The 8,996-nt window shown below is 42.3% G+C and overlaps 1 long non-coding RNA gene across 1 annotated transcript in view; it reads right to left on the reverse strand.

The window, feature by feature from the left end:
- Positions 1-8,320, reverse strand: part of LOC307216167 — a 35,484-nt gene extending 27,164 nt beyond the window's left edge. Inside the window, exon 1 of the long non-coding RNA XR_013838969.1 lies at positions 8,211-8,320. This is a non-coding gene — a long non-coding RNA (uncharacterized lncRNA). The remainder of the gene's footprint in view (positions 1-8,210) is intronic.
- Between the last annotated feature and the right edge of the window lie 676 nt (positions 8,321-8,996).

The raw sequence follows: 8,996 nt of genomic DNA on the forward strand, positions 1-8,996 counted from the left end.
CTCAGGAGTGGGTATTAAAATTATTCACCATTATCTAAAAATTTAACCCATCCCAACATTTGATTGGAAATACTTGGTGTTTATCAATGGGTTTTCCATGGAACAAAATTAGTTTTCTCTTAATAAGACAAAAGGAGCAGAAATGTCAATTACTATGGCTTCATTTTCACTATTATTTTCCAATTACTTGAAGAAGCCTATTCATAGCTTAGAATGGTACGAAGTGCAGAAGCCTTTCTTTGCAAACATTTAGAAGAATGCCCAGGGCACTATATGTAAAGCTTCACTAGCTGTTCCTAAAATTTGAATCCCGTAAAATGTAGCAGCGCTAAACAATTTATGAAGCACAAATTGCAGTGGTTATTGGCTTTTTCTCATTATGTTTTCAGTTTCTGTTACGTTACTGGAAGTAAAATATTGATGCTTCCCTTTAAGCCTTAAAGACCTTTCCCTGAAGGATGGGGTTGTAGACTACAGTCAAAAATGCCATGGTGGTCAAAAATGACTTGTGGCTCAACTTGAACCTTCCATTTTCACATCCTGAAAACCTACTTACCCTTTAACCTGCCAAAAGTAAGAGAATGATGTTATTTTGGTGGGCTCATCCCCAGCTCACACTGAAGCATTAGCAGTGCAGTCTTATACACATCTACTCAAAAACACATTTCAATGAGTTCAATAAGGCTTACGCCAAAGAAAGTTAGGCTTGCAGCCTCAGTGCTCTGACTTTTTCCAGGCCCTGTTGCATACTCTCCAACATGTCCCAGTGGAAGACCAAGACCAGTGTCTTCTGGGGCCATGCTCCCATGCGAGTCATGTGATCTGTGTGAGAGTATGGCACCCCAAAACACATTATTTGGACACCGTGTTCTCACATGAGAGCATGCCGAAAATGGGATGCCCCGATTCAATAAATTTAATCGGGACAGTTGAGGGATATGCTGCTGTACACCCTACTGTTGGTGGAAACAGAAGCAACCTTACATACAAGGTGTGGGGGACATTTAGCCCTCCAGTTGTTGCTGTATTACAAGTCCCATCACCCCAGCAAGCATGGCCAATGACCAGGAATGATGTGAGTTGCAGTTCAGCAAAATATGGAGGACTAAAGGTTCCTCACACCTGGTCTAATGAAACACCTCCAATTGAGAAGATGGAGACCTCCCTTGAACTGAATGTATGTAGAACAGTGTAGCTCAGGAGTGGGGAAACTTTAGTCTTCTAGTTGTTGCTAAACTACAACTCCCATCAACCCCAACCATCATAGCCAATAGTTTGATGAGAGTCGCGATCCAACAACATCTGGAGGTTCTCCTCTCCTGATGCAACTCATGTGGAGAGGAACAGTGGCCCAGCATCAAGGCAACTGAGGGAAGGGAGAAATGAAGTTGTGATGGTTCTTGACAGAACATCTCTACCCCCTGTTACCTAAACAAGAAGGAAAGAGAAGTGTGAGCTGGAACAGGAATTTAACCCCCGTATCCATCTGTCTTCTTCTTTTCATATCACCAAGGTCCTTCTAAACACTCAACAACAGTTTGCATTTGTGTGTGAAAGAAAGGAAGGGAGCTGACTGAAACCAGAAGCTTCCTCAGAAATGACCTTCACCACATCAATAAATGATGAGCACAAGTCTGCTCTGCTTCTTTGAACTACCGGTAGCTTTTTGAAAAAGGGCACGAGGGCATTTTGTTGCAAAGGTTCATGGTGGTTTCATGATGAACGTTTGTGTTGAGGACTCGGGGTGGGCATGCCATCTTTCAAAGAAGAAGCTTTTTGTTTGGAGGTACCAAGGCTCTTGGACTACAATAGAGAATAATGTTCAGTAGTACTTAAAATGCCTAATATGTGCTTTATTAGCTCTTTGTACAGTTATGCTTGCCACTGTCTGCAGACTGGAAAATGGAATGGGAGTAAGTACTTCAGAAAATGTTGAAAGCTCATATTTTGGCTAGTAGGCTTCTTTATTAGGGATGGTATCAGAATCTGCGTTGCTCAGACGAGCTCACTTGAATGGTCTTCCCCTGAGGCGCCCAAATAGCATCCACATTTCTAGATAATAATAATAATAATAATAATTTATTATTTATACCCCGCCCATCTGGCTGGGCCTCCCCAGCCACTCTGGGCGGCTTCCATAGAAAGCAAAAATACAATAAAATATCACACGTTAAAAACTTCCCTGAACAGGGCTGCCTTAAGATGTCTTCTGAATGTCAGGTAGTTGTTAATCGCTTTGACATCTGCTGGAAGGGCGTTCCACAGGGCGGGCGCCACTACCGAGAAGGCCCTCTGCCTGGTTCCCTGTAGCTTTACTTCTCGCAGTGAGGGAACCGCCAGAAGGCCCTCGGCGCTAGACCTCAGCGTCCGGGCAGAATGATGGGGGTGGAGACGCTCCTTCAGGTATACTGGACCGAGGCCGTTTAGGGCTTTAAAGGTCAGCACCAACACTTTGAATTGTGCTCGGAAACGTACTGGGAGCCAATGTAGGTCTTTCAAGACCGGTGTTATATGGTCTCGGCGGCCGCTCCCAGTCACCAGTCTAGCTGCCGCATTCTGGATTAGTTGTAGTTTCCGAGTCACCTTCAAAGGATTAGATGCTCCCATTCACAGAGTCACCTATTATGGCCACGATACAAGCTGTAGTGAGGCATTTTAATTTTTTCTCTCCATGCAAGTAGCATTGTCTGGAGAGATAGTGAGACTTGTCTCTCTGTTGTGTCCCTTGCCAGCTTCTCTCCCACCCCTGCACTGTCCATGGGGAAAATCTGCTATGTAATCAGGATTGCACCTCACAGGGTCCTTCCTTGTGGCAATTAAATGAGGGGGAGCACCATGTACTCCAAAATAGTCAGTGTGGCCTAGTGGCTAGCGTGTCAGATTAGGATCTGAGAGACCAGAGTTCTAATCCCCGCTTGGCCATGAAGCTCTGTGGATGACCTAGTGCTGATCACTGTCTCTCATTCTAACCCAGCTTCCAGGATTTAAGGAAGAGGAGGACAACCATGTAAGTCACCTTGAGCTCCTTAGAGAAAAAGGTGAACTATAAATGCTGTAAATAAATTATAAAAAATGGTTACTGGGGTGAACACAGCTGTGCCCCCAAATGCAAGCAGGTGAGATGGATATTTAGTTGACAAGTCACTAATCATTTCCTTATTCACTCTTCCTGTCACTACTCTACTCTCTTCAGAGCCAGACTCACACCACAGTTTAGTTAATGAGTTGTACCTTTAATATTAACTAGGTGAAATGCTTCAGACTTCTCCAAGCATTTCTAGCCCCTGATCCAGCAGGTATGTAAGCTTGGCGTTGTTTTGGCTGCCTTTGGCTGACACGGGGTTTATCCACCATAATTCATAACCTGCATATTTAGAATCAGATCCAGAGGGTTGAGCTCCACAGGGCTTCCAAGCTACTGTTTTTCACAAGCTGCCCCTATAACATTTGAAACAGATTTTAATCTTGCTTATTGCGTTTTCTCTTGTTTTAACAATGTTGTGGCTGCCAGTTTGCGTCCATGCGTGTGTTTAGTATTTGCATTTTAATTGCTTTATTCTTTTTGTAAACTGCCCTGGGAATATGACTGTAGGGTGGTATAAAAATACTTCAGCTAAATCGATAAATAATAAACTCTTCCCTCAAAATGGGGAGGGGGGAATTATGGACTTCAAGAGCAGCATGCGACAGAACAGGAGGCTTCTGTGTATCTTTAGACTGCGGCTTTAATCTTTTTAAAACTGGCATCTCTCCTATGACTTCATTTACTACATAAATCTGCAGCTGTTGCTTTGGTGGTTCAGGCTCCCCCCTGCCCTCCTTCGTCTAATCCTTGCATTATTATACTAACCTTGTGCTCTTTTTCTTTCCTGGGATATTGAACTCTTCATTCATTGACTCATGTCTATTTTCAATTACAGCCTTGCTGCGATATGACTCGAAAATAAAGGCACGTAAGGTCTGAATCCATAAGGTCTCGGAAATGCAACTTCTATCACAGACTGACTTTTCTAAATATGGCACTCACAGGATGGGAATTTTCCCAAGGAGATAATCTGAAGCATGTGAGCTGACTGCCTTTGTGCTGCCTTCTCTTTTGAGTCCTGATTGAATATAGTGACACTTGCATTCTGACATTCAGAAGAAAAGGCTGTCCAATTCTATAAAGGGTATGGTTTGTGCATGCTAGGGTCATTTATTTCTGGGGCTCATAATTCTTGATTGTGATTGCACATCTTCCTTCTCAGTACACCAATTGGCAAGAGTCTTGCCTTTATACTCTGCCACCCCAGAAAAAACCAGCCCACCAGAAGATCGAGGGACCTAATTTAACATTTCTCTTCTCTGCCACAGGGTCATTGGATGATATTGGGTGCATTATTCCAGTACCCCATCAGACAAAAGGGTAACATAATAAATATAAATATAAATATAAATATAAATATAAATATAAATATAAATATAAATATAAATATAAATATAAATATAAATATAAATAATATAAATTATTTATACCTCACCCATCTGGCTGGGTTTCCCCAGCCACTCTGGGTGGCTCCAATCACTCTGGACAGAAGTGAAATAATAGTCTAGTAGTACTTTAAAGGCTAACAAATGTATTACTACCTAAACTTGCATAGATTACCAACCAACAATGAGCATCTGACTGTAGCCCAGAAAAACTTACACCAGATTCTCCTCCTGCTCCTGCTCTGTCTTCATAACGTTCTAAAACAGTTCCATTTGTTGCACTACAACCCACTTTACAAAGTTGTTGTAAGGGTAAAAAATTATAAAACACACTGGCATATTTAAAATGCTGTTATAAAACATTGGATGGTTCAAATGAGAACTCAATGTGCAGAGCATGGGAGCATGGACTGCATCCTGCCTGAACATCCCACCCAGCTAAGTCTGTTACAGCAGGCAACCACAGATTATATGTGCTGAGGGGCCATATGAAAAGTCTCTTTGTAGGCCTGAATATGCTAGTTGTGTCCCAGATTCTATTTTATTTTATTTTAGTGTGCTTCCCCTCCCCATCGTGATTCCATGACCTCAGAGGTCACACCCCATGACCTCCTAGCAGCTCCACCAGGTCTAGTGAGTACCAACCACCTTTGGAAGTGGGCAGCATAATTCTATGCAAATTTACTCACTGTGCTCAATGGGACCTTGCAAGTGTGTTCCCTTGTAAGTGTGTTTAGTAATGCAATCATACATGTTCCATGAGACTTACTTTCAGGAAAGGCTATTTTGAATTGCAGGCTCTGTCTAGCTAATTTTCAGTACTGAACTTTTGATCCTCTGAAAATGAATATTTCTGGAAGAGGCCAAATTTAGCTGTATCATTTGATGTCTTCTGCATTTAGACAAGTGTGTGAAGATATATAACACCATGACTTTAGAGACCAACAGATTAGGAGCTTCTACTCAAATGTTAATTACTTTTACAGATGGACAGCCATTAAGGAAGACCAGCTCTTTGATATCAAAGGACTAACTTTGAATATATGTGTGGCTGACCACTCACAAAAACTAAACCACTTTCACACACTTGAGCCTCAATATATTGGAACATCTTCAGTGCCTTTGATGTGGTAGATTAAATGAGCTCCCCCAAGTACTGTATCATTTCAAAATGAGTTTAATTTTAAGTTGTATATTAAAATGCAGGATCAGCACCCCTAGCCTACGGCACTGAAGCTACAGACCTTTTTCTACCTCTCTTGTGCCACACATTTCATAAATGTTCAAAGTATTTTTTTCTTCTTATTAAGTGAAAAATGTCACCCCAAATCTTGCTACATTGGGAGGACCAATACATGTGGGGTGTAGATGGACTTATTAGACATCCTAGAAAACATATTTTCAGCCCTAGGGCAGGAATCTTCCAGGACCAGCATGCCAGTTGGTGTGTTTGTTTTTGTACAGAGAAAAAGTGGGCATCACAACAGGCGTGTATCTTAATTTTTGTACAATTGGCAACATTCTAGCCATTCAAAAGTGAGAGCTTTCACAAGCATCTAGACATGCCAGAGTCATCTTCACATTGCTGGATAACAGATTTGTTTAGTTTAGAAGACTGCAGCAAATTACTCATTTGTTTTTATTTCATGGTATATTTTATAACTTATTTTCAGACATGATCTTGGTTGTAATACTTGTATGTAATGACTCTAGAAAATGTGTGACTATGAAAAAGAAGGTTATTGAAAATTGATGTACATATGCACAAAGCCAATAAAAACAAAAATTGGGGAGAGAGCCTATGGGGACTAGGCTAATCCCTTAAATGTTCCCTTGGCACCTCCTTCTCAATACCCAGGAAGCTTATGCCCAGTTTAGGGAGTGAGGCACAATGCCCATGTGTGTGACGACACCACATACGTTGCTCCCACTCCCACAAGCTCCCACCTCACAAGCTGGTGCCTCTGACCCTAACTGTTCCCCTATACAAAATTTCACTGCACACCACTGGGGGAGAGTGACCCCCTACCCACCTTTCAGCCCAAATGGTACAGTGTATGAAACGTTTCCTGCATGATTCTGCTGAGTGCGTAAGATAGCCCTAATATATATACACAGCTGGACTTTAGGAGGAAAACACTGTTTTGCCAATCTCATAACAACCAGTCGATGAATTGGCCTTGACTCTGTGACAACACTGCACATCAAGGATAGAAGCATAACAGGAATCTGAGAAGAAGCACGCACAGGAACCATTGATGCAAGTAATAAAAGACATGCCCCCTTCTCTTGCCCTGATCCCTCAGTATAGTCTTCTTGTACATTTTGGCCTGCTGCATATACAAGCTGTCAGATGGAAATCCTTCAGTCCTAAGACCTTTGTGTTGGCAGCAATAAATATAACTGATTCTGATGCAAGTTCTGCTGTGCTCCAGGTAAATTATGGAAGCAGACAGGTGACAGCTTGTTCAGATGAGTCATTTGTCCTCATTTATCCTGCATCATCGGAAGGCAAGGTGTATACAGAATGTCAATATGATTTGGCATTTGGGAATGGAAACATTTCCAGGAAGGGAAGAGCAATCCTGTGCTCACATATACCAGGTCCAGAAACACGTTGCTTCTATGTTGAGGCAGCAGTTGCCAAATCCAATGGCAACTTACTGGAGGAGAGGGGAGAGGAAAGACACATGCAACCAGAAATGGCAGAAAAATAACAGATACAGCTTCCCTCTGTTACTTACCAATCAGGGACTGTGTTGCCACCAATGCCCACTTGTCATTCGCAGAGGTAGCCAATAAGCTCACAACAGTGGGGACATGCCTGAGACACACACCACTGTATAATCGCTCAACGAAGTGTGCAAATCAATACAACTCCCACTCCAGCAGCCCCAGTGATGCAGCCAGCAATTCCCAGGCACCCTTCCAGACATGGGTTCAAGTCCCTTTCTCCTCACCACCACTGACTTGGAACTCCACACAAAGAAAGGGGAGGGAGATCAGGACACGCATCCCCGTGTTCTGGCAGTGGACCAGCAGGAAGCACTCAAAGCCTTCCTGGGACAGAGGTTCAAGACCCTTTTGTCAAAGAGAGGGGCCATGGTGCACACTGATAGCATCCTCCAGTGGCTCACTCTATAGGGAAGCAGGAAACAGGAGTTTGAGCCCCATCAAGATGAAAGGAACAAAATGCATGCCCTCGCCTTTTGCATGCTGGAAAAATATATACAGGGGCAAAGAACTACAGCTCCCATCAGCCCAGCCAACATTACAAATGATCAGGGATTGTGGGAGTTTTCCCAATGACATCTGGAAGACTGGGCACCACACTGGCTACTCCTTAATTGAGTCACTTCCATGAATCTATTATCTAAGCTCCTATCAAATTACATAGTGCTTCAGGACATAAACAGAGAGATAGGTCCCTGTCTTAAAGAAGCTTAACCATGGGGAGATAACAGTGGGAGAGAAGATCCCAAGATTGCTGAATTTCTTTTTCCCATGTCCAGATTGTTCTAAGATGTAGGCCTAGCAAAGAACCTTAAATGGAATCTTATCTTCAGCCCTCACCCACTTAATGATCTTGCAAGCTATTAAGTGGGACTAACTCTTGAAAATCTTCATCTGTCTGATGCTGCAGGAGGAGGGCAGGGGAGAGTGGAAGCTGAATATGAAAGGGATTTAGTCCATTTCCCTTTCACCATCTGTAAAAATATCAAAATCCCAGGCCCACTCACCTCCACACCTGGTGTTCTGCAGCCGATATTATATTGCACAGATCACTTTCCTTAATCTCAGCTCATTAAACACTGCATGCATCTCTTCAGCATCCCATCGAACATCTCTCTTGCAGTCCACAATTAGTCAGCAATCCCATAATAAAAGACACCACAATGGACATCTCTCAGAAAAACCCAGCTAAGGTTGCCATAGCAGCCTTTCCTCTGTGGGGCTGCCACCTGTGGATTTGAATGGGAAAAATTAGCTTTCCAGTAACTTTGTTGTTTTCCACTGAGTCTGTCTATGCAGTAAGATGGTATTAGAATTCTCTGTGGATGGTGGGTGGAAGGGAGTTCAGTAAAGTTTAATTTAACAAAACCTTTCTGAGCTCTGGCTGCAAACTATAAGGTTAATAATGTTTTTCCTGTTGAGACCATGTTGCTTTTCTACTTGCACAAAAACTGACAGTCATCTTTTTATGGAATCCATTACAACAATCCCGGATTTCTGTATGTGCTGGACTCATCTTGTTTTGCATTCAGTCACTTTGTGTGATAATATATATATATATATATATATATATATATATATATATATATATATTTTTCCTATACACAGTATTAAGGTCATCTTTATCCAGCAGTCTGGTGTCTTTTGGAACAATGGGTTTGGAAAAGCAGTTCTATTCAAAAAGCTACTTCGGCAGAAATTTTTATAGCGGGCGTGTTTGCAAGTCCTAGCCATAAACAGAGATTGAAATATAGCATCTAGTAGCAGCTCCCTTTTTCACCTATTTATGTTAA

This window comes from Podarcis cretensis, assembly GCF_951804945.1.
Source record: "Podarcis cretensis genome assembly, chromosome: 5".
Taxonomy (NCBI): Eukaryota; Metazoa; Chordata; class Lepidosauria; order Squamata; family Lacertidae; genus Podarcis; species Podarcis cretensis.